Raw genomic sequence first — 23,745 nt, forward strand, 5'->3', positions numbered from 1 at the left:
CTGTCTCCCAACCCCCGACAACAGCTGGAAGTGAGCTCAGAAGAGACTTTGGGGCTGGAGGTAGGATATGTGCCATTGGCATGGGGGTAGTGCCCAAAATCAAGGGTGGATGAGATTGTTCAGGAAGAATGTATGGGCCAGATGAAGAGAGTTAAGCACAAGCTAATGGGAAATGAGCAGCCCTTAATCAGGGTAAGAGGAGAGAGGCCTGGAGAGAGATGAAGGATCTGCCAGAAGAGCAGGACCATTTGCAAAAGCAAGCGACAGCGTGGTAGAACGAGAACTGATTGGAGTCTTCTAGAGCTGGGGATGAGTCAGTTCTTTAATTCTGTGCCTTAGTTATAACTAACCTGGACCCTGGCACTGCATAAGAAAAACAGAACTCTTCCATGGTATTCAGATTAGGGGTGGTAGGAATACAATGCTTGGTATTAGCGTGTGCTTCACAATGGGCTGTCTTATGTTAGTTAATATTTAAAAAGTCAGGCTAGGGGGAGAAGGACGTTTCAGAAGGTGCAGGATGTTCAACAAAGGCAGAATGAAATGAAGTAGGTGGGAGCTGACAGGCCCCTGCTGGTCAGCTGTTGGATGCTGGGTCTTTGTGAGAATGGCCCCAGTGCAGGGTGAGTGGCAGCAGCCGGGTGCTGGGAGGTTGGGGAGATTGGGATTGAGGTGGTGGTCGGGGGTGGGGGGGGCAGAATTCATCTTGGTCACCTGGGGGAGGAAGAGAGTGGTTTCTTTTGTGCTATGACAGAATACGAGATTTATTACTCTTAGTGGTGGAGGTTGGGAAGTCCAACATTGAGGGGTCTCCATCTGGTGAAGACCCAGCTGCTTTGTGCCACCCTGGGATAAGGAACCCACTCCCATGATAATGACATTAATGCAACCATGGGGGACAGGGGCCTCATGACCTAAAGTTAAAATTAAATATTAATAAAATATAAAATAATGAAAAATAGTTCCCAATTTCGTATTTAGTACAATGTTTTAAATGAACATTGAGTTTGTTCACTGAGCATTCTGGGACTATTCGAGCACCAAAATAAGTAATAAATGTAGTGAATTATAATTCATAGAGTACAATAGAAATTCATAAGTTAATGTTTACATAAATGAATAGCGTGGAAGTAAAGTAGGCTCTCTAACTTAGGGTACAACCAACAAATATAGAAAGAATGATGAACTTTTTAAAACTGTATCCTTTTGGCAGCCATAATAATATTTATTTCAAATCAGAGTCATGAGTGGATGCTAAAGTTTTATGAGGAGCATGATGTTTATATAATCTAGAAGTGTCATGCCACAAATTGTTAATTACTCACTAATTAGTAAACTCAAAATTTAATTTATTTTATTGCAGTATATTTGACAATCTTTGTTCGTATATTTGAAGTATACTATTTGATGATTCAATATAAATGCACATTTTGAAATATTCACCATAATTACTTCAGATAGTTACCATTTTCTTTTCTTTGTGTCTGTGTATATGTTTGTAGTTCTATCTTCCAAGCCAATTTCAACTATACAATAAAGTATTATTAATATAGTCACTTTATCGTGTAATAAATTCCCAGAACTTATTTATCTCTTTGACTAGCACCTTTCCATTTCCCCGTTTCTTTACCTCCTGGTACAGTTAGTCCACTCTTTATTTGTATGAGTTTGACTATTTTAGATTCTGCATGTAAGTGAGATCATGCAGTATTTGTCTTTCTGTATCTGGCTTAGTTCACTTAGTATAAAAGCCTGCAGGTCCATCCATGTTGTGGAAAATGATAGGATTTATATTCATATCTGTATAATGCCTTTTTTCTATGAGATTTTGTTTTCTATTTATCTTTGCTCTAATTTAAATTATTTCCTGCTTTTTGCTAATTGTGGGCCTAGTTTTTTCTTTTTCTTGTTCCATGAGGTGTAAAGTTAGGTAATTTATTTGATATCTACCTTCTTCTTAAGTGTGGGCATTTATTGCTATAAATTTTCTCCTAAGAATTACTTTTGCTGCATTCCTTAGCGTTTGGTATGCTATATTTTGATTTTGAGTTGTCTTGAAATACCTATTGAATTCTCTTGTGATTTACTTTTTGACTCATTGGTTGCTCAAAAGTGTGTAGTTTAGTTTCCACTTGTTTGTGAATTGTCCTAAATTTGTTCTTGATTTCATTTCATTCCACTGTGGTCAAAAAGGGTTCCTAGAATGATTTTTGAACTTCTTAAATTTGTGAAGATTCATTTTGTGACCTAAAATGTGATCTGTGCTAGAGAATGAACTACGTGTACTTGAGAATAGTGTGCATTCCGATGCAGTGGGGTGGAGAGTTAGGTATATGTCAGTTACGTCCGTTTGGTCTATAGTATTGCTCACATCGGCTGTTTATTGGTTTTCTGTCTGTTCTATCCCTTATCGTAAGTAGTGTATTGATGTGCCCTGCCATTAATATATTGTGTCAGGTTTTGACTTCAGAGCTTTCAATATTTGCTTTATGTTTTTAGATGCTCTGGTGTTGGGTGCATGTGATAACTATTGTTACATCTTCCTGTTGAATTGAATTTTTATTATCATATAATGACTTTTGTCTCTAGAGATAATTATAGGCTAAATGTTTATTTTGTCTGATGTAATATGTATAGGCACTCCTGCTTTCTTTTAGTTATCATTTGCATGAAATATTTTTCATACCTTCAGTGTCAGCCTGTGTATGCCTTTTATTTATTTATTTATTTTAAGATTTTATTTATTTATTTGAGAAGCAGAGTTACAGACAGTGAGAGGGCAAGACAGAGAGAAAAGTCTGGATCCTATGGTAGGTCTGTATTCAAATTTCTGATGTATCTCCACACTGTCTTCCACAGTGGCTGCACCAATTTACATTCCTGCCAACAGCAGACCAAGGTACCATTTTCCCTACATCTTTGCCAGAATTTGTCATTTGTTGATTTCTGTATGAGAGTCATTCTAACTGCGGTGAGGTGAAACCTCACTGTGGTTTTGATTTGCATTTCCCTGATGGCTAGTGATTCTGAGCATTTTCTCAAGTATTGTTGGCCATTTGAATTTCTTCTCTTGAAAGTCCTTTGCCCATTTCTTCACTGGGTTGTTTGTTTTGTTTTTGTTGAATTTCTTGGGCTCTTTATAGATTCTGGAAATTAACCCTTTATCAGATGCATACTTTGCAAATATTTGCTTCCATTCTGTCAGTTACCTCTTCACTTTGCTGAGTGTTTTCTTTTGCAGTGAAGATGCTTCTCAGCTTGATATAATCCCATTTGTTCATTTTGGCTTTGATTGTCTGACTTCTGGGGTCTTTTCTAAGAAGTCTTTGACTATGCCAATGTCTTGCAGAGTTCCCCCAACATTCTCTAATAATTTGATGGTATTGGGTTGTAGATGTAGGTCGTTGATCCATTTTGAGTGGATTTTTGTGTAAGGTGTAAGGTAGGGGTCTTGTTTCATACTTCTGCATGTGATGATCTAGTTTCCCCAGCACCATTTGTTGAAGAGACTGTCCTTGCTCCAGGGATTGATTTTAGCCCCTTTGTCAAAAATAAGTTGGTTGTAGATGCATGGATTGATTTCTGGAGTTTCTGTTGTGTTCCATTGGTCTACAAGTCTGTTTTTGTGCCAGTACTAGGCTGTTTTGAGTATAACTGCCCTGTGGTATGTCTTGAAATCAGGTATTGTGATGCCTCCAGCTTTGTTTTTGTTGTATGTGATTGCTTTAACTATTCGGGATTTCTTGTGTTTCCAAATGAGTTTCAGCAAATGAGTTTCTCTAGATCTGTGAAGAATGTCATTGATATTTTGATTGGGATCACGTTGAATCTGTAAATTGCTTTCAGTAGTATGCACATTTTGGTGATGTTGATTCCTCCAATCCATGAACATGGAAGGTTTTTCCATTTTTTAATGTCTTCTTCTATTTCTTTTTTTAGCATTTTGTAGCTTTCATCATAGAGATCTTAAACATCCTTGGTTAAATTTATTCCATGGTATTTCTTTAAATTTCTGTTTGTTATGGAATTTCTTTATTTCATCTTCATTCATAAATGAGAGCTTTGCATAGTATGGTATTCTAGGTTGACAGTTTTTTTTTTTCTTTTGAGTCTAGGACTATGTCTTGCCATTCCCTTCTAGCCTGTACAGTTTCTGATGAGAAGTCAGTTGTGAGTCTAATTGGAGATCCTCTGAAAGTAATCTGGCATTTCTCTTGTGCACATTTTAGAATATTTTCTTTATGTTTTAGTGTGAAAGTTTGACTACAATGTGTTGTGGTGAAGATCTTTTCTGGTTTTGTCTGTTAGGAGTTCTATGTGCTTCCTCTACTTGGACATCCCTTTCTTTCTCCAAACTGGGGAAGTTTTCTGTAATTATTTCACTAAATAAGCCTTCTAGTTCATTCCCTCTTTCCATGCCTTCAGAAACTCCTAAGTCTGTATGTTGTGTTGTTTGATAGTATCCCATAAATCTCCAATACTGTTTTTAAGTTTTCTATTTTATTTTGGTCTGACTGTAAGATTTCCAAAGATTTGTCTTCTAGTTGGGATATTCTTTCTTCTGATTCACCAAGTCTTATTGTTAGGCTTTCCACTGTACTTTTTATTTGGTCTATTGGATTCTTAATTTCTTTTTTTTTTAAGGATTTTTATTCATTTATTTGAGAGGTAGAGTTACAAGCAATGAGAGGGAGACAGAGAGAGAGGTCTTCCGTCCGCTAGTTCACTCGCCAGATGGCTGCAGTGGCTAGAGCTGCGCCAGTCTGAAGCAAGGAGCCAGGTCCTTCTTCTCGGTCTCTAATGCAGGTGCAGGAGCCCAAGCACTTGGGCCATCTTCTGCTGCTTTCCCAGGCCATAGCAGAGAGCTGGATTGGAAGAGGGGCAGCTGGAACTCGTTCTGGTGCTCATATGGGATGCTGGCGCTGCAGGCGAAGATTAACCCACTGCGCCAGGGCACTGGCCCTGGACTCTTAATTTCTAATATTTCATTTTGATTTCTCTTTAAAATTTCTATTTCATGGGAGAAATTTTCACTCATATCATTTATGGTTTTCTTTTACTTGTGGATTTGCTTCTGGTTGCTTTTGAGTAATCCTATGATTAATTTTTTGAATTCCATTTCCGGCATTTCCTCAGTCTCTTCATCTTTGCATTCTAATATTGAAATATTGTCATGTTCCTTGACAGGGGGGTCGTGGTATCTTCTGTATTCTTGTGTCTTGAATTACTGCATTTTTTTTTAGGCATTTGTGGAGTTGATTTTTGTGTTTTTCTCTGATGGTGTTTATCTTTGAGCTATGCTCCTGTGGCTTAGTGAAATGTCTGCACTTCAAGTGAATACCAAGAGGTGTGTGGTGGGTGTGGCCAGGGAGCGTTGGTCAGTGTTGGAGGGTGGGGCGAGTGTCCAGGGTGGCACTCACGTTGGGCACAATAGATCTCACTGCCCGGGTGCTAGCCCCAGTGTGTTCCATGCCACTGTATGAACTGTACAAGTGATCTGTGCAGTCCTCACTGTGAGCAGTTTCTGCTGCAATGAGCTGCTGTAGGCAGCCAAGGAGCTCCAAGCGTGTGGAGCTGCACTCAGTGGTTGCCCAGAGAGCAAGCTGTACCCCGCACGTTCTCAGGTAACCACTGAGTCCCCACAGTCTCAGCACACAGGGCTCCCGCAGTCGCTGGGTGCAGAGGTTTCTCTCTGCCCTTCCAGCCTGTCCAGTCAACAGAGAGGCAGATGTCCCCTGAGACAGCTCCACCCAGGCATCTTGATCCTAGGAGGCTGTGGGCGCCTCTGCACAGTCACCTCCCAGCCAGGCTCAAAGTCAGTGGGGCCTGTGGCTTGTTCCCTCCTCTAGAATCTCTGGTTCACACACCTACACGAGAGCCACTGGCCAAATGTTTCTCCCCACCACTGCCACCAGGACTGCTGAGAGGATGCTGGCCTGTCTCAGCCAGTTGCTGTGCCACAGAGTCTCCCACAGCTCCTGCCCAAACCCAAAATGGTGCCCACCCTTTCTCAGCTGCCAGGCAGTGGGCATTGCTGTGGGGAAGTTGGGGTGAGATAAGCATGCCCTCTCTACTTCCACTGTGCCTGTGGGCAACCGCCAGCAGCCACCACCCCCCAGGGTCCAGTTTGGACTCAGACTGCGCTCTCCCTCTGGCTGCATCACCAGGGGTTGCTGTGGTCCAGTCTCACCTCTGTCTCTAAGCTGCTGCCTGCTCTGGCTCTCAGCTGCTGCAGCTGTGCCGTGCTCCTGCTGCACGTCGGCACCTCCACACAGGCCCATGGTGTTCCTCCTCCTCTTGCAGGATTTCCAGTGCGGTTTTCTCTCTACTTGTCTCCTGAGAGTGTACTCCCTACACTTGTGGTGTTTTTTTATTTTTATTTTTTTTACTGTTTATCTCTAGCCTAGAGGAGTATGTTGTTCCCCAGTCTGCCATCTTGGAATCTCCCTGCAGCTTATCCTACACTTACATAGAATGACAACTTCTGCTGAGAAACCCACTGACAGTCTTATGGAGATTCCCTTATGTGGCAGTAGCTTTTCTGTTCCTGCTTTCAGAATTCTCTGTTTGTTCTTGACAGTTGGCAGTTTGAATAGAATATGTCTTGGGTTAGACTCCTTTGGGTTCATCTTCTTTGGAGACCTTTGAACTTCATGAATCTGGTTGATCACAACCTACCATAATTTTGGAAATTTTCAGTCGTTATTTCTTTAAATAAGTTTCCCGTGTCTTTATTTCTGTTATCTCATTTTGAGAGCCTCAAAATGAATCTATTGGTTCAGCTGATGTGTCCCCACAGAATCCCAGGCTGGATTTTTTTCAGCACTTCAGGTATTTCACTCCACTCTGTTCTGCTTCTATGAGTTTAAAGAAAAGACTGATGTAACGCTGATTGTTGCTTCTTTATATGTAAAGTAGTTTACCCCAGACTTCTTTCAAAATTTAAATTTTGTCATTGATTTTCTGTAGTTTGAATATGATATGCCCAAACCTTTTTCTTTTTCTTTTTTTTTTTATCTTTTTGTATTTACCTTGGCTGATGTTTTGTGTTTCCAGGACTTACAGTATAGTATCCATCATTAATTTTGAGAAATTCTTATTTTGGCTGCAAACATGTCTCCTATTGCTTTCACTCTTTATTCTCCCTCTGGTATTCAATCACATATATGTTAGATATTTTTCCACAGCAATCATAATTATTTTAAATTTCTTGACAGTACAAAATCCCTGTTATATCTGGGTCTGATTATAATGCTTATGATCTATTCTGAATTAACTTCTCTGAAAGGGATGAACAATGGAAAATTACTTAAGTTCATGGTACATTAATTTAATGATTAATTTGTGTTTTCTTGCCTTTCAGTAAGCCTTGTAAGGGACCTTGTGCTTGCTTCTTCAGTAGGCCTCTTCTCCAATAAGCTCTGATTCTCTGTATTATCCTGTCTCATGCATTGTGGTAAAGTGGTTTGCCCTGGGACCTCAGCCTCAATTATCTGATGGTCTAAGAAGTTTCTTACTTTGTTTTTTAAAAATTTTCTTGAAATACAGTGTGCATACCAAGAAATTCATATAACTGTACAGATAAATGTGTTTTTTGTCCTCTGAGCACACCCTTAACCAATACCCAAATTAAGAGCAAAACATTGCTAGCATCCCAATAGTCCTCACTATTCCCCCCTCTATTTCTTTTTTTCTTCTTCATAAGGGAAGAAAACTTGTTGATTTTTCAGTTTCTAAAGGTTTTTTTTCTTGTTATGAGAATGGAAGTTATGACATCCAAGCTGCTAGCATGTCAGACCGGAAACTGGAAGCTTCTAATGTACTTTACACAGTGTATATACATGCAATAAATAAACATGTGTGTATGATTAAAAAATAACTCTTTAAACAGTTTACATCATAATGCTAATATTATTGATACTTAATGAGCATATGACATGCATATCTTTGCAGAAAGTTGAAAATAATTGAAAAAAGTTCTTAGAATAATAAGCAATTAGATACCAGGATAATACATGGAAGTTCAATACTTTCCTTTATACCAGCAATGAGTAAGTGGAATTTAAAATAAAGCACAATACAGTTTACATTTGTACCCAGAAAATGAAATATTTAGTCATAAATTAAAAAATATATGCAAGATCTATATGAGGAGACTATAATTTTCTGATTAAAAAAATCAAAGAAGAAAGAATGAAATAAATAAATAGGGGCTGGCGCTCTGGCACAGCAGGTTAAAGCCCTGGCCTGAAATACTGGCATCCCATATGGGTACTGGTTCTAGTCCCAGCTGCTACTCTTTCGATCCAGCTCTCTGATATGGCCTGGGAAAGAAGTAGAAGATGGCCCAAGTCCTTGGGCCCCTGTACCCACATGGGAAACCCAGAAGATGCTCCTGGCTCCTGGCTTCGGATCAGCACAGCTCCAGCTGTTGTGGCCATGTGGGGAGTCAACCAGCAGAGGGAAGACCTCTCTCTGTCTCTACCTCTCTCTGTAATTCTGTTTTTCAAATAAATAAAATAAATCTTTTAAAAAAATATAAATAAATCCCATTTAATGGATTGGGAGATTCAGTATTGTCAAGGCATTAGTTCTCAACTTGATCTGTACATTCAACACAATTAAAATTGCAGTCAAAATTCCAGCAAGCTGTTTTGAAGAAATCAGTAAATTGAATCTGAAGTTTATATGGACGGGCAAAAGATCCAAAATAGTTGACACAAAATTGAATGAGACAAGTCATATACTACCTTAGTGAAGAGTTACAATAAAGCTGCAGTAGTAAAGACAGTTTTGAATTGGTGAAATAGAAAATCAGTTCATTGGAAGAGAGCAGGGTGCCTAGAAATAGATCTATACTAACATAGTCAGTTTATCTTTGATAAAAGGACAAAGACGATTCAAAGGAGAAAGTATATCTTTTTCAGCAAATGGTGCTGGAACAACTAGACATCCACATGGAAGAAATAAATGTAGACATTGTCTTTACCTTTCAGAGAAGTTAACTCAAAATAGATCATAAACTGAGATTAAAATGCAATCTGTAAATTGGAAGATAACATAAAAGAAAAGCTAGATGACCTGGGGATTGGCAGTGACTTTTTATACAGCACTGAAAGCATGATCCATGAAAGAAACAGTTGGTAGGCTGGACTTTATTAAAATTAAAACCTCTGCTCTGTGAAGAACACTATCAAGAGAACAAAAAAATAAACTGCAGGCTATGAAAATATTTGTCAAAGATACAACTGATAGGGGCCAGTGTTGTGACATAGTGGGCAAAGACATGCTGGCATCCTATATGGGCACTGTTGTGTGTCCCAGCTGCTCCACTTCTGATCCAGCTCCCTGCTAATGTGCCTGGGAAAGCAGTGGAGGAGGGCCTAAGTGTTTGGGCCCCTGCTACTCACATGGGAGACGTGGATGAAGGTCCTGGCTCTTGACTTTGGCCTAGCTCAGCACTGGTCTTTGGGGCCATCCTGGGAGTGAACTAGCAGATGGAAGATCTCTTTCTGTCTCTCTGTCTCTGTCTCTCTCTCTCTCTCCTCCCTCTCCCCTCCCACCCTCCCTCACTCCCTGAAACTGACTTTCAAAATAAGTAAGTTTTTAAAAAAAGATACATCTGATAGAGGGCTGTTATCCAAAATATGTAAATAACTTTTAAAACTCAACAATAAGAAAACAATCTATTAAAAAATACGCCTAATACTAAAAGAGACACCTCATTAAAGAAGATACCCAGATGGAAAATAAGCCTGTGCACAATGCTCCACATTATAGGTCATCAAAACAACAACGAGATACCAATGCACACCTATTAGAATGGCCCAGATCCAGAACAGTTGCTCGTGAAGATGTGGAGCAACAGGACCCCTCATCCTTGACTGGTAAGGATACAAAATGGTCAGCCCCAATGAAACAGAATAGAAATGCCAGAAATCATTCCATGCATCTACAACCAACTTATCTTTGACAGAGGAGCTTAAATCAATCCCTGGAGCAAGGACAGTCTCTTCAACAAATGGTGCTGGGAAAACTGGATCTCTACATCATATCCAGAAGTATGAAGCAAGACCCCTACCTCACATTTTACACAAAAATCCACTTAAAATGGATCTAAGACTGAACTCTCTGACCCGACAGCATCAAATCATTAGAGAACATTGAGGAAACCCTGTAAGTCATTGCCTTAGGTGAAGAGTTCTTGTAAAAGACCCCAGAGGTACAAGCAATCAAAGCCAAAATTGACAAATGGGATTACATCATATTTAGAAGCTTCTCTACTGCAAAAGAAACACTCAGCAAAGTAAAGAGGCAACTGACAGAATGGGAAAAATTATTTGCAAGCTATGCAACTGATAAAGGATTAATAACCAGAATATATAGAGATTAAGAAACTCAACAACAACAAAACAGCCCAGTGAAGAAATGGATTTAAACAGGCATTTTTCAAAAGAGGGACTCCAAATGGTCAACAGACACATGAAGAAACGCTCAGAATCACTAGCTGTCAGGGAAATGCAAATCAAAACCACAATGAGGTTTCACCCCAGCCCCGTTAGAATGGCTTTCCTACAGAAATCAACAAACAACAAATGCTGGTGAGGATGTGGGGGAAAAGGTACCCTATTCCACTGCTGGTTAAACTGGTAAAGCCACTATGGAAGATAATATGGAGATATCTCAGAAATCTGAATATAAACCTGCCATATTAACCAGCCATCCCACCCCTGGGAATTTACCTAAAGGAAATGAAATCAGCATATAAATGAGTTAGCCATATGTTCTCCCTGACCTGTGATAACTAATAGAGCACCTAAAAGGTAATCTGTAGAAATGAAATTGACACTCTTGAGAAGCAATGACTTTGAATAGCCTTTGTCTCAATTTTTGAAGAACACTTTTTTTCCCATACTGTTGGTTGAACGATTTACTTAACATAGGATTAATCATATGTGTATAAAGTTAATTGAAAATAGACCTTAATGGGGGCTAGCACCGTGGCTTACTTGGTTAATCCTCTGCCTGTGGTGCCAGCATCCCATATGGGCACCGGGTTCTAGTCCCGGTTGCTCCTCTTCCAGTCCAGCTCTCTGCTGTGGCCCAGGAGGGCAGTGGAGGATGGCCCAAGTGCTTGGGCCCTGCACCCGCATGGGAGACCAGGAAGAACCACCTGGCTTCTGGCTTTGGATCGGCATAGCTCCAGCTATAGCGGCCATTTGGGGGTTGAACCAACAGAAGGAAGACCTCTCTCTCTCACTATCTATATCTCAGTACCTGTCAAATAAATTAAAGAAAAAAAAAAAAGAAAATAGACCTTAGTAAAAAATGAGAGTGGGAATTGGAGAGTGAGGAGGAAGAGGGGTAAGAGGGTAGGTAGGATGGCCGGCATGGTGGGAAGAATCACCATGTTCCTAAAATTGTAATTATGAAATGTTTGAAGTTTGTATTCCTTAAATAAAAGATTTCTAGCCGGCTCCGCGGCTCACTAGGCTAATCCTCCGCCTTGCGGCGCCGGCACACCGGGTTCTAGTCCCGGTCGGGGCGCCGATCCTGTCCCGGTTGCCCCTCTTCCAGGCCAGCTCTCTGCTGTGGCCAGGGAGTGCAGTGGAGGATGGCCCAAGTCCTTGGGCCCTGCACCCCATGGGAGACCGGGAGAAGCACCTGGCTCCTGCCATCGGAACAGCGCGGTGCGCCGGCCGCAGTGCGCCTACCGCGGTGGCCATTGGAGGGTGAACCAACGGCAAAAAGGAAGACCTTTCTCTCTGTCTCTCTCTCACTGTCCACTCTGCCTGTCAAAAAAAAAAAAAAAAAAAAAGATTTCTGGGGGAAAAATTGTCAGCCATTTTGGAAAACAGTTCAGCAGTTTCTCATGAAACTGAATATACTTTTACCATATGATCCAGCAGTCACACTCCTTGGCATTTTCCCAGATGACATGAAACATATCCATGCAACATTCTGCTCAGGAATGTTTGTAGCAACTTTTTTCCTAAGTGTGAAAATTTGGAAGCTACCAAGATGTCCTTCAGTAGGTGAATGGATAAACAGTCTGTGGTACATCTAGATGATGGAATATTTTTCAGTGATAAAAATAAGTGAGCTATCAAGCCATGGAAAGCAGTGGATAAACCTTAAATGCTGATTGCTCAGTGAAGGAAGCCAATCTCAAAAGGCTGCATACTGGAACAGGCTCAAAGGCCTAGTAGGTTAAGCTTCTGCCTGCAGCACCAGCATCCCATATGGGGGTGCCTTTTTAGTCTCAGCTGCTCCACCTCCAGTCCAGCTCCCTGCTAATGGCCTGGGAAAGCAGTGGAAGATGGCCCAAGTTGTTGGGCCCCTGCATCCACGTGGGAGACTGGAAGAAGCACCTGCTGTAGGGTCTTAGTCCACCTGAACGAGGATGGACTGGGTCTGAGGAAAGGTTAGTGCACCGCTCGCCCGTTCCCCAGCCTCCCTTGATGCTGGAGACAGACAGAGTGGTGAGTCAAGTCAGGCAAGTACTCGTCTATTGCACACGTAGCAAAGCCTTTTAAAGCACGAAACCGCAGGACTATTGGGGCAGGGCATAAGGACCAACCAATTACTTAAAAGGTCATTTTATGGGGCGGTTTTTTACAGGACCAATCATATGTCTATATACTTGTCATCAGTTGTCACCTCCCCTGAGGCTGCGCGGCCAGTTAGCTTTGGTGGTAAACAACTTTGGGTTCCGCCCACCTTACTTCCTTTGGGTGCCATCTTTGAATTGCCTCGTGTGCCTAATTTCCCCACAACCTGGCTCCTTGCTTTGGCCTGGCCCAGCCCTGGCTGTTAATGGCTGTTTGGGGAGTGAACCAGCAGATAGAAGATCTTTCTCTCTGTCTCTCCCTCTGTTTGTCTCTCTTTCAAATAAATAAATAAATCTTTAAAAAAAAAAAAAAAAGAAGAACATAGTTCCCATATCATAATTATCAGATCCAATTGGCACAGTACTTGTGAGGGAAGAAGAGAGTTAACAGATGAGAAAAAAAAAAGTGCTACATACTGTATGTATGACTTAAACTATATGATAGTCCGGGAAAGACAAACTTTTGGAATCAATGAAAAGTTGGTGGTGGTCAAGAGTTTAGGAGGTGTGTGTGGTGGTGGTAGTGAGTGGAGCATTGAGAATTTTTAAGGCAGTGGAACTTTTTTTATGACACTGTAGTGAGTGGATCCATTTACTACCTTTTTTTTTAAACTTTTATTTAATGAATATAAATTTCCAAAGTACAGCTTATGGATTACAATGGCTTCCCCCTCCCATAACTTCCCTCCCACCCTCAACCCTCCCCTCTCCCGCTCCCTCTCCCCTTCCAATCACATCAAGATTCATTTTCAATTCTCTTTATATTCAGAAGATCAATTTAGTATATATTAAGTAAAGATTTCAACAGTTTGCACCCACATAGAAACACAAAGTGAAACATACTGTTTGAGTACTAGTTATAGCATTAAATCAAAATGTACAGCACATTAAGGACAGAGATCCCACATGAGAAGCAAGTGCACAGTGCCTCCTGTTGTTGACCCAACAAATTGCCACTCTAGTTTATGGCACCAGTAACCACCCTAGGCTCTCGTCATGAGTTGCCAAGGCTATGGAAGCCTTCCAAGTTCACCGACTCTGATCATATTTAGACAAGGTCATAAAAGACAGGGTGAGGATAGTAACCAATGATCCTAAGAGTGGCATTAACCAGGTCTGAACAATTATACAGCATTAAGTGGGGAAGAGGACCATCAGTACACACAGGTTGGAAGTAGAGCCATTGGTGGTAGAGTGGAGGTTATGATTACGAAGGTATGAGGCCCAAGTGCACTAGACAGGGTCTAGAACAAAGGACAGAGTCATTATTAGAGGAGCTAAGAAAGGTGCTAAGTTACAATTAAGTTTTCTGATTTAGAGGCAAATAGAACCTGACAGAAGGGGCTTGATAATAATTTATTGGGCTTTAGGCCTTGTAAGTGAAGAGGCCCAGACCTATCTATCTCTTCACATGGGGTACATCCTAAGGCAGGTGTGAACCTCCTAGGGGAAGGCACTCTGTTGACTTTCATTACTTTGCTGGCCTGGGAGGAGAGCTTGCCAGGTAAAGGCAGGTGGCATCTCTAACAAGAAATTTACAGTTCTGCCTGCAATGTTGCTGACCCTACTTGACCATCCCCTCAGCTGCAGTGGTCACTTTGGAAGTTGGGCTGAGTGAAGGGCCTTTCAGCTTAGAGCCAATAAGATCCGTGGCTCTGACCTGGGCATCCTTTGACTCCAGGGCAGGTCCATTTCCAGTGATCCAACTCTTGGCAGAGCTGCCAGGGCTCTTCACAAGCTGACTTCTGCTGAAGCCCAGGCTTACCACATTGAAAGCCACTTTACTACCTTTTCAAAACTCATAGAATGCATAATACCAAAAATGAACAAAATGTAAACTATGGACTTCACTTAACAACACATCAGTATTGGCTCATCAGTTTTAACAACAGCATCACTGATGCAAGATGTTAATATGCTAATGATGGTGGAAACTGTGTGTGAGGGGCTTTATATGGAAACCTTTTTGTTAATTTTTGCTCAAATTTTCTGTAAACCTAGAACTGCACTAAAAAATAAAGTCTGTTCATTTTAAAAGAATTGCAATATATAAACTGCTTTATAATTAATATGTGTAACTGTACATGTATTAAAATTAATAGTGATATGGTTGGATGTACCATGAATTTAAATAATTTTCTATTATTTTTACCTTGTTTTAAAAATATTTACTTATTCATTTATTTGAGAGGCAGAGTTACAGAGAGGGAGAGGCAGAGGCAGAGAGGGAAGTCTTCCATCAGCTTGTTCACTCCCCAAATGGCCACAACAGCCAGGAGACAGGAGCCTCATCCAGGTCTCCCACATGGATGCACGGGCACAAGTACCTGGGCCATCTTCCGCTGCTTTCCCAGGCACATTAGCAGGGAGTTAGATTGGAAGTCGAGCAGCTGGGACTTGAACCCGTATCCATATTGGATGCCAGTGCTACAGAGGGAAGCTGAACTCACTGCTCCACAGTGCTGGCCCCTGTTTTTACTTTTTAAGCTATTTCTAGTAGTACTGTGGAGAACATCTCCAAATATAAATATTTATCCCTTATTTCCTTAGGATAAGTTTCTAGAAAAAAATTCTGTGTCAAAGGGCAATTGCAGTAAAGAATTTAACAGTACTTTCCTACATGAAGGTTGTACCAATTTACATCCCTTGAAAGAAATGAGAGGGCCAGTTCATTCACACGTTGGCACATACTTGGTATTTCCGTCTTTTCAGGCTTCACCTACTTAACAGCTAAAATATAACATGTTGGGACAGGTGTCGTGGTGCATTGGGTTCAGCTGCCACTTGGGATGCCTGCATTCCATATGGGGGTGCTGGTTTGAGTCCTAGCCACTCCACCTTCCTGCTAACATCCCTGGGAAGACAGATATTATGGCCCAAGTACTTGGGTCCTTGCACCCATATGGGAGACCTGAATTGTGTTCTAGGTTTTTGACATCATCCTGGCCCTGTCCTTGCTGTTGCAGGCATCTGGGGGAGTGAATCAGTGAATGGAAGATCTCTCTCCCTCTCTCTCCGTCAATCTACCTTTCCAATAAATAAAACAAAATAATTCAATAAAATATATTAAAAACATACTGTCTCAGTTTTTAAAAAATTCCCTTTTGATTAATAGCAAAGTTAAATACATTTTCTTATATTTGTTGACTGTCTTATTTCTTATGAATTGCCTGTTTATGTCCTTGTCTTAAGTGTACCGGAATGTTCATCCTTAACTTATGATTTGTAAAAAACTAATGAATGATAGAAACTCTTTACTGTCATGGATTCCAAATAATTGTTCATGACTTACCACCTGCCTTTGAATTTTATGCGTGATATTAAGAATGATATTTCCATTTGCCGTATCATCAGCTCTAGTGATTTCTTTCTTTCTGGTTTCTTGCTTTGGTGTCATGCTTCTCAAGTTACCCTCCAGCCATCCCAAGTTCTCTAAGCTCTGGCTTGTATTAAACGGAGCAAGTTCCAACAGGGGGTGGGGGTCACCAGGGGAAGCCCCCTGGGACTACAGCCTTCTGTGATGACTCAGGGATAGCACTGCTCATACTTGAAGTTATTAAGCATGGCTGGAGAGCACCTCCCCATTCTCAATAGTCCCTTCTCCACTTCTCCTTGCCTCACATTCTAGCTTTGCCATAGTTTGTCTGTAGTAGATACTCTGTTAATAAAGTAAGAATGAAGATATGGCTCAGCTCAAAAGAGTGTAGGGGCAAGCATTTGTCATGGCAGGTAAACCTCCATCTCACATCAGAGTGACTGGGTTCAAGTCCTCACCCAGCTTCCTGCCAACGTACATCTTTGGAGGCAGCAGGTGATGGCTCAAGTACTTCAGTTCCTGCCACCCATGTGGAAGGCCTGCATTGAGTTTCTGGCTCTTTGCTTTGGCATAGCCCAGCCCTGGCTATTGTAGGCATTTGATAAGTAGATCAGCAGATGGGAGATCTCTCCCTGCCTTAGTCTCTATCTCTCTGCTTTTCAAATAAATAAAAAAAAATTTTAAAGTGTAATTATTAGAAGCACACAGGAACATTCTATCTATTTATTTATTATTTTTAGAAAGATTTATTAATTTATTTGAAAGGTAGAGTTATGGGGGGGGAGGGGCGGGGAGACAGAAAGAGATCTTCCATCAGCTGGTTCACTCTCCAAATGGCTACACGATGGGCTGGGCCTAAACCAGGAGCCTGGAACTCCATCCGGGTCTCCCATGTGGGTGGCAGGGGCCCAAGCACTTGGACTATCTTCTGCTGCTTTCCCAGATGGATTAGCAGGGGGTTGGATCGGAAGTGAGGCAGCCAAGACTTGAATCGGCTCCCATATGGGATTATGGCATTGCAGGTGGTACCTTAACCTGCTGCTTCACAATGCCAGTCCCAATGTGACCATTCTTTTTTTTTTGGACAGGCAGAGTGGATAGTGAGAGACAGAGACAGAGAGAAAGGTCTTCCTTTTTTGCAGTTGGTTCACCCTCCAGTGGCCACTGCGGCCGGCGCATCTCGCTGATCCGAAGGCAGGAGCCAGGTGCTTCTCCTGGTCTCCCATGCGGGTGCAGGACCCAAGCACTTGGGCCATCCTCCACTGCCTTCCTGGGCCATAGCAGAGAGCTGGCCTGGAAGAGGGGCAACCGGGATAGAATCTGGTGCCCCAACCGGGACTAGAACCCGGTGTGCCGGCGCCGCAAGGCGGAGGATTAGCCTGTTAAGCCACAGCGCCGGCCTCCAATATGACCATTCTTGACACACTTGGTGGCATACTTTAGCCCACCCTGGGAGTATGTTTCCAGAGTTTCTCAAAAGCAGGTGTATTCCCGCCCTGTAAACCAGACCTCATTTGGGTTATGTACGAATGAGCAGTAAGAACCCTGGGAGCTGTGCCAAAGGATTTGCTCACTTCATTCTGTATTTGAGAGTACCGTTAGCTTTACGACCACAGCCCTCTGCTGATGGTGTGGACTTAGCCTGGCCGACGGTCTGGACTCCACATACTTGATCTTGAAGGTGAACATCAGTGTTTCTGCAGCCTGCAGGTCACAGTGGGCCGGATTCCATGAGAACCTCTCGCGGAAGCCATTTGGGGGCCTTCTCTCTCAGCAGCAGAAATCATGGGGCGTGGTGACACTCGACCCACGTTCCTGTCTGTGCTTTGCTGGGAATACCAGAACAGTAAGCAGCCACGGTTTGGGGGCACAGGGAGATTTCTGTAGGGATTTCCTGAGCCTTGCAGGCTCTGTTTCTGCACTGTGGATAATTTATACTCTCAGGCAAGGTACATGTGTACCTTGGTATGGTCCAGTGCGAGCCACTGGAGTTGGTTTGTGGAGCCCACTTCGTTTTCACCAGAAAGGAAATAAACATGATTAATTATAGGACGCATGTTTTTGCAGACTCTGGGCCTTAAGAGAACTTGAGCTGAGCTAGGTTTCTCCCAGAGGAAGAGGAGTTACTGCAAGAGAGCTGTGGTCCCTGGTTATTATATTGTACTATTGCTATCGCCTTCTGCCTGCGCCCAGCAACCTTGGAAGAAGTGAGGCCACAAATGAGAAGGGCAGGGAGGGGGAAGGCAGCCAGCCCCGGGGCGCACACTCTGCGAGGCGCGGCCGGGGACACCCGCTGGACACACTGTGACTCTCAGTAGCTGACTCGCCGCCCGCAGTGTGGCGCCATGGATTCTTTGAGGCAGATTGTCAAAGTCGGGTCAGGCCCGCCAGGCTTCGTGCCTGGTATTGTTAGAGATACAGGAAGAATTACTAGACTACAAAAGACTTGGCATTAGTGCCCTTGAAATGAGTCATAGGTCCTCAGATTTTGCCAAGATTGTTCACAACACAGAGAATCATGTGGGGGAATTGTTAGCCGTTCCAGACAAATACAAGGTGATTTTTCTGCAAGGAGGTGGCCAGTTCAGTGCTGTCCCCTTAAACTTGATTAGCCTTAAACCCGGAAGGTGCGCTGACTATGTGGTGACAGGGCTTTGGTCAGCAAAGGCTGCAGAAGAAGCTAAGAAGTTTGGGACCGTGACTGTTGTCCACCCTAAACTGGGGAGTTACACAAAAATCCCAGATCCAAGCATCTGGAACCTTAATCCAGATGCCTCCTATGTGTATTATTGCGCAAACGAGACAGTGCACGGTGTGGAGTTTGACTTCGTACCTGATGTCAAGGGAGCCATTCTGGTTTGTGACATGACCACAAACTTCCTCTCCAGGCCAGCGGATGTTTCCAAGTTTGGTGTGATTTTTGCTGGTGCCCAGAAGAACGTGGGCTCTGCAGGAGTCATGGTAGTGATCGTCCGCGATGACCTGCTGGGGTTCGCCCTCCGAGACTGCCCCTCTGTCCTGGAGTACAAAGTGCAGGCCACAAGCAACTCCTTGTACAACACGCCCCGTGTTTTAGCATCTGTGTCATGAGCTTGATCCTGGAGCGGATTAAGAACAACGGTGGGGCAGCTGCCACAAAGAAACTCAGCACCATCAAGTCTCAAATGATTTATGAAATTATCGATAACTAGCAAGGATTCTACCTCTGCCCAGTGGAGCCCTGAAATAGAAGCATGATGAATATTCCATCCCTCATTGGCAACACCAGGGGGACGAAGCTTTAGAAAAACGGTTCCTCAGTAAAGCTCTGCAGCTCCATATGATCTCCTTGAAAGGACCCAGGACCGTAGGAGGCGTCTGGGTCTCTATAGCGCTGTCACCATCGAAGATGTTCAGAAGCTATGAACACTCCCTGCCCTTGAACTGTGAATCAAATAGAAAGTAACTGGAGAGTGGCACCCAACTTAACAAACAGTGCATATGCTTATTATAGATTCTTCTTGCTTCTGATGGCAGCACTGGTGGGACCCCCGGCCAATGGCGACCTTCATTCTGACTTAAACTGGAAGCTTTTTGAAAAAAATCTCTCTGTTCTTGACCAGTGTCCCACGTCCAACACCCCCACTATTCTAGCATTTCGAGAGAACCGCCACTCACGGCAATGCAAACTGCAAGTCCGGGATTCCTACTTGATGTTTTCTTCCATTCACCCACATCCAGGAAGAGCTGGTGGAAGAGGAGACATTTATCTGCAGATGCTTGATCCTGGCTCTGCCACTTCCGAGTTCTGTGTCCTGGAGAAAGTTCTTCAGTGTCTCTGTTTCCACCTCACAGGGTGGTTGTGAGGATTACATGCAGTTTGGATGAGGATTAACCAGAGTTAATGGGTGCAAAGTGCTTAGGTCACGGCCTGGCACAGTACTTAGTGAGAAAGTGACAACATTTCTCTCTGTCCATTTCTTCTCACCTCCAGTCTTTTTTTTAAAAAATATTTATTTATTAATTTATTTATTTGAAAGTCAGAGTTACACAGAGAGAGGAGAGGCAGAGAGAGAGAGAGAGAGAGAGAGAGAGAGAGAGAGAGAGAGAGAGAGAGAGAGAAGTCTTCCATACAATGGTTCACTCCCCAGTAGGCCGCAACGGCCGGAGCTGCGCCGATCCGAACCCAGGAGCCAGGAGCTTCCTCCGGGTCTCCCACGTGGATGCAGGGGCCCAAGGACTTGGGCCATCCACCACTGCCCTCCCAGACCACAGCAGAGAGCTGGACCGGAAGTGGAACGTCCGAGTCTTGAACCAGTGCCCATATGGGATGCCGGCGCTCCAGGCCAGGGTGTTAACCCGCTACGCCACAGTGCCAGCCCCTCACCTCCAGTCTTAGCCATATTCAGCTGTTACCTTCTTCCTGGACTGCCTCCTAGCAAACCTGTCAGCACACTGCATCCAGAATGCTACACACACAGTATGACTCAGATTAAGTTTCTCTCTGATGACCTTCCAAACACAGAATAAAACCTCAGTGTGTTCCTGTGTCCTAGCACGTCTTGTGCGTGTGGTCCCTGCCCACTGCTTTGACTTCAGTTGTCGAAGATGAGTGCTGCTGTGTAACAGGCAGCCCCAGAATGGCAAAACCAATCATCTTTTTATGCTAATGGACCCCAGGGCCAGGACCAACACCAGAGAGCAAGGATGTATTCTCTCTGCTCCATGATGTCTAGAAACTTATTTGGGAAAATTTGAATGACTTTGGGTGACTTGAACAACAGGGGTGGTGTCATCTGGAGCCTTTTTCATCCACCTGTCTGGCACTGTGGGGTGATGGTGGAAAGGCTGGGCTCCCCTGGACTGGCCACTGGAGTTCTTGCATTGGTTTATTTGTAGCTTGGGCTTCCTAACAGCATGGTGGCCTGGGGGTGGTCAGAGAATTCATGGGGTGGGTCAAAACTCAGACCATGCCTTTTGTGACCTGCCCTCAGAAGGGACATCGCTTTTCTTCTGCCACACTGTGTTGCTCAGAGCTGTCACACGTCCACCCGTATTCAAGAGGAGGACACCCAGGTCCAGATGTCAGGGATGTGCAGCGGTGCCTTTGAGCTACCTCTCATACCAAGACTCATTTCTGTCCCAAAAACCCCAACTAACCCTAACCTCAGAGTTTGTCTACCCTTCCTGTGTTTTCTTATGTAAACTGCCTTCTCACAGAGGGCTGGCTTCTCCTACTCTTAGCCCAGAGACCAAGTCTCCATTCTTGATTCACGGGTGAGTCTGAAACTTTGCTGGCAGCGTGGGGGCCCCGGTGCCTCCTCTCAGAGTTGAAGTCCTGAGCTCGGCCTCCAGGCACCACATTCCGACGGCTCCTGCAGAGGCGGAGTCCTGGCCTGAGCGGCCTGAGGCAGGTCCACCGTTTCCCTCCCGCGAGGGGTGTGGGGGAGCCGAGTTTTTGCTCTTGGTACCAAATCACCAGTTCAATGTCAGCTGCCTGGAGAAACCTTCCTAGGCCACCCTGTCTAGGTGGTTTCCCCCCTGTTCTGCACCTGTCGACTGCTCGTTTCCTTGCTGGCACTTCCTGCAGTCTCAGTTACCTTGTACATTTGTTTCCTGACCTGTTTATCAAACCATCACTCCTTGGAGAAGGTAACTTCCGTGAAGACACGAGTGTTTGTAGTTTATTATCATTGTTCTTTTCTTTAGCTCATCAGAGACACTTTTAGTGTCATCTTGCTGAAGGGAGTTTAGAAAGGTCAGAAATGAAGATAGGGAAGTCAAACATCTAAGTGGTTGTAGAAACCATGGCAGAGAAAGAGGCTTAGTCGGGGATCTCAGGGATTGCCACTGTTTAGGGTAGGGTAAGAGGAGCTCACACCGAGCATTTAGAAAGTCATAAAGTGTGAGTGGAGCCAGGGAAAGTGTCCCAGAAACAAGGGAGGGGGATTGGAAGGAACAATGTTGGGATTCACAAGGGAGGTCTGTTGGAGTAGTCACCAGAGCTCTTTCAGGGGAGTCAGGCTGAGAGGCTAATTGCAGTGACTTGAGAAGAAAAATGAAGGTGAGGACGCGGAGACCAAGGTGTAGGTCACATTGTCCAAAAACTTAAGCATGAAAGCCGGCGCCATGGCTTAACAGGCTAATCCTCCGCCTAGTGGTGCCGGCACACCGGGTTCTAGTCCCAGTCGGGGCGCCGGATTCTCTCCTGGTTGCCCCTCTTCCAGGCCAGCTCTCTGCTGTGGCCAGGGAGTGCAGTGGAGGATGGCCCAAGTTCTTGGGCCCTGCACCCCATGGGAGACCAGGAGAGACCTGGCTCCTGCCATCAGATCAGCGCAGTGCGCCGGCCGCAGCGCGCCAGCCGCGGCGGCCATTGGAGGGTGAACCAACGGCAAAAAGGAAGACCTTTCTCTCTGTCTCTCTCACTGTCCGCTCTGCCTGTCAAAAAACAAACAAACAAACAAATAAACAACAACTTAAGCATGAAGGAAAGATGCCCGGACAACAGCTAGTGGGGGACACGGGGCCAAGAGGGGGTGGACAAGACTGGCGGAGGGTGTCAGGCTCACAGGGGTGAGTAGTGGAGAGGAAGAGGTGGAGATCTAGGAGAGAGGAGGTGAGAATCAGCAGAGAGAGGGGAATACGCCTGGAGCAGACTGACTGCTCCTGTGAGACTTTTCCAGGAGAAATGATCAGTGTACAGGACTCACTCTTGGGAGTACCCATTCCATTTGTGTTTTCTTTATTTTAAAGGCAGAGAAACAAGAGACAGACACATCTCCCATCTGCCAGTTCAGGTTCACTCCCTGATGCCTCCAATAGGCCGGACTAGCCCAAAGCCAGGAGCCAGGAACTCAATCCAGGTTTCCCACACAGGTGGCAAGGAGCCAGCTTCGAGAGCCATCAGCTGCTACCTTTCCGGGTGTGCATTAGTGGATGCTGGAATCAGTACCAGAGAGGGGACTCTGATCTGTGCACTCCGGTGTGGGATACAGGCATCCAAGCGAGGTCTTAACCACAGGGCCCAAGGCCTGCTTCCCCGTCCTGCTCCATCTAGTTTTTAATTCCTTATTCAGCACTCGCATTGCCAGCCAGACTGTGAATTGCAGCAGGAATTGAGCCAGGAAGAATGGCAGCAGCTGTGACCACTGCTGAGCGGTGTGAGGAGGACCAAGAGAAGGACACAGGGAAGGCTCCTCTGGGGTAACGGTTGAGGCGGGGCAAGGTTTCTCCTGCTGCTCCTAACAGCGTGTGTGAAGGCGATAGCGAATCTTAGGTTTGCTCTAGTACAGGGAGGTTGCAGGGTCAACGTAACAGAAGGATACTGCTGTTGAGAGCCATCCTGGTGATGGGCCAGGGGCCCAGCTCTGAGTGAAGAAAAGTGATTCCTTTTGTCTTGATGATGTGGTGAGGAGAGGAGGGCTGGGGTAGCCCTGAGAGTGAATGATTGAAGATAAGGAGAGGCCAAGATCACTGAGAAGGTCAAGAAGTTGAAGGAATTCCTACATTTGGGGCCGGAACTGTGGCATAGTAGTTTAAGCCTCTGCCTGCGGCACCGGCATCCCATGTGGACACCACTTTGAGTCTTGGCTGCTCCACTTCCAATCCAGCTCCCTGCTAATGGCCTGGGAAATTAGTAGAAGATGACCAAAGCATTTGGGCCCCTGCACCCATGTTGGAGACCCAGAAGAAGCTCCTGGCTCTTGGCTCTGGATTGGCCCAGCTCTGGCTCTTGCAGCCATTTGGGAAGTGAACCAGCAGATGGGAGACCTCTCTCTGTGTCTCCCTCTCTCTGTAACTCTGTGTCTCAAATAAAGAAATAAATTTTTTTTTAAAAGAA

The 23,745-nt window shown here is 44.2% G+C and overlaps 1 protein-coding gene and 1 pseudogene across 1 annotated transcript in view; both read left to right on the forward strand.

Annotated features, from left to right (window-relative positions):
* DPYSL2 (dihydropyrimidinase like 2) overlaps nucleotides 1-23,745 on the forward strand; it is a 144,849-nt gene that overhangs the window by 35,866 nt on the left and 85,238 nt on the right. The gene's annotated exons all lie outside the window — the stretch shown is intronic.
* On the forward strand, nucleotides 18,272-19,331 carry LOC133774825 (phosphoserine aminotransferase-like; annotated as a pseudogene).

Source organism: Lepus europaeus, chromosome 16 (assembly GCF_033115175.1).
Source record: "Lepus europaeus isolate LE1 chromosome 16, mLepTim1.pri, whole genome shotgun sequence".
In the NCBI taxonomy this organism is placed as follows: domain Eukaryota; kingdom Metazoa; phylum Chordata; class Mammalia; order Lagomorpha; family Leporidae; genus Lepus; species Lepus europaeus.